This window comes from Cebus imitator, unplaced genomic scaffold, assembly GCF_001604975.1.
Source record: "Cebus imitator isolate Cc_AM_T3 unplaced genomic scaffold, Cebus_imitator-1.0 Scaffold31, whole genome shotgun sequence".
Classification (NCBI taxonomy): Eukaryota; Metazoa; Chordata; class Mammalia; order Primates; family Cebidae; genus Cebus; species Cebus imitator.
The window spans coordinates 7,579,948-7,584,966 of record NW_016107346.1 but is presented as its reverse complement, the minus strand read 5'-3'; the positions used below and the strand labels follow the sequence as shown (position 1 = coordinate 7,584,966).

General features: G+C 45.8%; 1 pseudogene; it reads left to right on the top strand.

The window, feature by feature from the left end:
* The first annotated feature begins 2,861 nt into the window (after positions 1-2,861).
* Positions 2,862-3,618, top strand: LOC108300998 (annotated as a pseudogene).
* Positions 3,619-5,019: the final 1,401 nt, after the last annotated feature.

Sequence of the window (5,019 nt, the reverse complement as noted above, 5' to 3'; positions counted from 1 at the left end):
AGCTGGGATTACAGGCACGTGCCACCATGCCCAGCTAATGTTTTGTATTTTTAGTAGAGACGGGGTTTCACCATGTTGACCAGGATGGTCTCGATCTCCTGACCTCGTGATCCACCGGCCTCGGCCTCCCAAAGTGCTGGGATTACAGGCTTGAGCCACCGCGCCCGGCTAGTTTCTAAAGTTTTGAAATAGCAGATGAGGCCAGTGAGACTCTATACCCTGGACTCCTGCTGATCCATGAACTATCTGTTAGTGTCCATGATGAGTTAAGCACAGGTATTAAGAACAAATATTTAGCAGCTGTTATAGCAATATGATGTTGCCACAATATCCAAGTGCATGATTGGCTGACTCATCTCATTCAACAGTTTATAGGCCAAACAGATTAATTCATTCATGACAACTGGAAGTAAAACAAAACTGGTCTTTCATCATACGTTAAGTGCTTCTTTTTTTTTCTGAGATGGACTTTTGCTCTGTCACCCGGCTGGAGTGCAGTGGTGCAATCTTGGCTCACTATAACCTCTCTCCCAGGTTCAAGGGATACTCCTGCTCCAGCCTCCTGAGTAGCTGGGACTACAGGCACGCGCCACCATGCCCCGCTAATTTTTTTTTTTTTTTAATATTTTCGTAGAGATGGGGTTTCACCATGTTTGCCAGGATGATCTTGATCTCCTGACCTTGTGATCTACCTGCCTTCCAAAGTGTTGGGATTACAGGCATGAGCCACTGCACCCGGCCTGATAAGTGCTTCTTTAACTAGAAGTCTCTTGATGCAGAGAAAGAGGGGAGTTAGGGAGAAGCACGTGGGTTTGAATCTGAAATGTGTTCCTGCATCTTGTCTCCTTTTTTAGAAGCCCAAAAAATTGCTCTAAGTGGGTGGTGGGGGATGGAAAGGGCAAGCTGCCAGCAGGAGAACAAAAGATATCCTTGACCAACTAGAAAGCTGGAATCTGAAGGGATCCATGCCCTTTTTCTAAGTAGAGTCTGGGAAGTGGCAAGACAATGAAAAGGCTATGGGCACAGCAGGGCAGCTGGGTCTGGCAGCCCACTTGGTTCTCAGGCACCCCAGCATGGGCTGGGAGCAGCAGAACAATTTGATGTGTGTCCAGAAGGAGCCCAAATGCAGCATAGAACCTTGAATATTCCCACGAAGTAGGCACACACACCACCTAAAGCTCCCACATTCCTGAACGGGGTGCAGAAGGAGCTGAGAGACACAGATCAGAAGCATGTTCATAGCTGAGAACAGGGAACAAAACCACAGCTACCTGTATCACCAGTACCCAAGGTCTAGACAAAACAAAACACACCTTTGCCGGTGGGGACACTCAAGAGTCACATGCTCCTCCTTTCTGGAAGCCTTGACACTAAGTGACAAAAAAAAAAAAAAAATGACAGATGTTAGTGGGCATTTTTACCTTATTTCTGATTTTAGTGAAAATGCATTTGGTATTTTATTGTTAGTTATGGCATTTGTGATTAATTATTATTTTTTCTTTTTTTTTGAGACAGAGTTTCTGCTCTTGTCGCCCAGGCTGGAGTGCAATGGCATGATCTCAGCTCACTGCAACCTCCACCTCCCTGGTTCAAGTGATTCTCCTGCCTCAGCCTCCAGAGTAACTGGGATTACAGGTGTGCATCACCACGCTTGGCTAATTTTTGTATTTTTAGTAGAGATGGGATTTCACCATGTTGGCCAGGCCGGTCTCAAATTCCTGACCTCAGAGGATCTGCTCTCCTCAGCCTCCCAAAGTGCTGGGATTACAGGCATGAGACACCACACCCAGCCTAATTCTTCATATTCTTGATGATGTTAGTGCCCATCTTTTTGAAGTTGGCTAGGGAGATTTTTTTTTTTTTTTTTTTAGAAGCTGAGGTTTAATAGAAGAAAGAGTAAGAAAAACAGCTCTCTCTCTATTGAGAGAGAAGGGACTTCTGAGAGGAAAGACCCAGCTAGGGAGTTTTAATATACTTTTTATTAAATCAGGAATAGACGATGAATTTCATCTGATGGTTTTTTTTTAATTTCTATTAAGAGAGTCATATGATTTTTCTCCTTCAACCTATTAGGGCAATCAAGTACACACAGATTTCCTTAATATACCTTTGACTTTGCATATTTGTTTTGATCCACAGCTTGATTTTATCTTATTATAATTTATTTAAAATCTTAAAATCAATATTTATAGGTGAAGTTCGAATGTACTTTTTTTTTTTTGAGATGGAGTTTCGCTCATGTGCAATGAGTGGCTGGAGTGCAATGGTGCATGTTGCCCAGGCTGGAGTGCAATGGTGTGATCTCAGCTCACCGCAACCTCCGCCTCCTGGATTCAAGCAATTCTCCTGCCTCAGTCTCCTGAGTAGCTGGGATTACAGGCATGTGCCCCTATGCCCGGTCAATTTTGTATTTTTTTTTTTAAATAAAATAAAGACGGGGTTTCACCATGTTGGTCAGGCTGGTCTTGAACTCCCTACCTCAGGTGATCCGCCCGCCTTGGCCTCCCAAGTGCTTGGATTACAGGTGTGAGCCACCACGCCTGGCCTAATTTTGTATTTTTAATACAGACAGGGTTTCTCCATGTTGGTCAGGCTGGTCCTCAAACTCCTGACCTCAGGTGATGCTCCCAACTCGGCCTCCCAAAGTGTTGGGATCATAGGCGTGAACCACCACTCCTGGCCCCATAACATTCCATGTTGTATCTGTGCTGTGTTTTATTTATCCAGTCCACTGTTGATGAAACATAAGATCCCTGGTGACCCTTTTCCTATCCTCCAGAGTTAGCTGGTTTATTCCAATATTTATTTGATTTCTTCCTGAGTCAATTTTAGTAATTTGTATTTTATTTTTACAAGTCCATTTCGGCCATCCGAGTCTTTGCACGCCTGCTCTCTCGCAACTTCTGTCTCAGCCTAGCCCAGCATCACTATGGTGGACGCTTTCCTGGGCACCTGGAAGCTAGCGGACAGCAAGAATTTCAATGACTACATGAAGTCACTCGGTGTGGGTTTTGCTACCAGGCAGGTGGCCAGTATGACCAAGCCTACCACAATCATTGAAAAGAATGGGGACACTATCATCCTAAAAACACACAGCACCTTCAAAAATACAGACATCAGCTTTAAGCTGGGGGTGGAATTCGATGAGACAACAGCAGATGACAGGAAGGTCAAGTCCACCGTGACACTGGATGGAGGCAAACTTGTTCACCTACAGAAGTGGGACGGGCAAGAGACACTTGTGCGGGAGCTAATTGATGGAAAACTCATCCCGACACTCACCACGCCACTGCAGTTTGCACTCGCGCTTATAAGAAAGAGGCACGACCTGACTGCACTGTTGCTGACTCCTACTCTGCCAATCGGCTACCCCTTGACTCAGCACCACATTGCCTCATTTCTTCCTCCGCATTTTGTACAAATCCACAAATTCTTCTAGGGTCAGGTGCCACTGGCCTGGATCCACTTCCAGTTTCCATTGTGTATGTGGTTTTTTTGTTAACGGCATTCGTAGGGTGCTCTGAGGTCAATAAAGCAGAGCCAAGGCCCAAAAAAGAAAAAAAAAAAAGTCCATTTCATTTCCATTTTTTAACTCACACATAAGGTTGAACCTAATCTTCTGTTATCTGAGTGTTTATCCCTGAATCCAGAATTTCACCTGAAAGCTGTACCTTGGACTTCCGGTGGCCCCCTCCAGCATCGTCTCTGATCTCACCATAGGTACAAATCTTCTTTTTATACAAGTGTCTCCTGTTGCTGGCAGCAACTCTCCTCCAATTCTCCTGTTCCATTTTTTTTTAACCTGCTCCTGAATCTTTTTTTTTTTTGAGACAGAGTCTGACTCTGTCACTCAGGCTGGAGTGCAGTGGCATGATTTCGGTTCACTGCAACCTCTGCCTTCTGGATTCAAGTAATTCTCATGCCTCAGCCTCCCAAATAGCTGGAATTACAGGCGCATGCCACTATGCCCGGCTAATTTTTGTATTTTCAGTAGAGACGGGGTTTCACCACAGCGGCCACGCTGGTCTCAAAACTCCTGACCTCGTGATCTGCCCCCCTTGGCCTCCCAAAGTGCTGAGATTACAGTGAGCCACTGGGCCTGGCCTCCTGAATCTTTTCATGAGCCAAGTTCCTCTTTTGATCTTTATCCAAAGGAGCCTGTTTTTCCCTGGTGTCAAGAGTTATGATATGGGTTTCCTGTTCTAATCTTCTAGTCCCAGACAGAAAAGCCAGGGCTTATTTATCAGATTTAGATGATGGGCTAAGAGTAAAGAGAAGGGCTGGACCCCAAGCCAGAGTAGGGGACGGGAGGCCAGGCTCTTTTCCATGACATAAAGGGCTCTCCAGCATCTCACCTGCCTGCATCCTCTCCACAGGCCCCTCATGTTACAACCTCTTAGCCACAAGAAAGCCAGGTGGTTGTCAGGCCATGCCTGCCGTGTCACCTCTCACAGGCTGCTCCATCAGTCCAGATGCCCACGTCATGCTTCTCGACTTAGGTAGTACATCCTTGAACTTCTACTTTTATAATTTAAGCTATACCTTTATGTTCGTGTACTTTTCCATGTATATATTTTATTTCACAATGAAAAGGGTTTTAATATGCAGCTGGGGGCTGGGGCTCATGCTTGTAATCCCAGCACTTTGGGAGGCCAAGGTGGGAAGATCACTTGAGCTCAGGAGTTTGAGACCAGCCTGGGCAACGTAGTGAGACCTCATCTCTATTGGAAAAAAAAAAGTATTGGCCAGGCATGGTGGTCACACCTGTAACCCCAGCACTTTGGGAGGCCAAGGCAGCTGAATCATTTGAGGTCAGCAGTTCGAGATCAGCCTGGCCAACATAGTGAAACCCCGTCTCTTCTAAAAATACAAAATTCACCAGGCATGGTGGCAGGTGCCTGTAGTCCCAGCTACTCAGGAGGCTAAGGCAGGAAAATTGCTTGAACCCAGGAGGTGGAGGTTGCAGTGAGCAGAGATTGTACCACTGCACTCCAGTCTGGGGGACAGAGTGAGACTGTT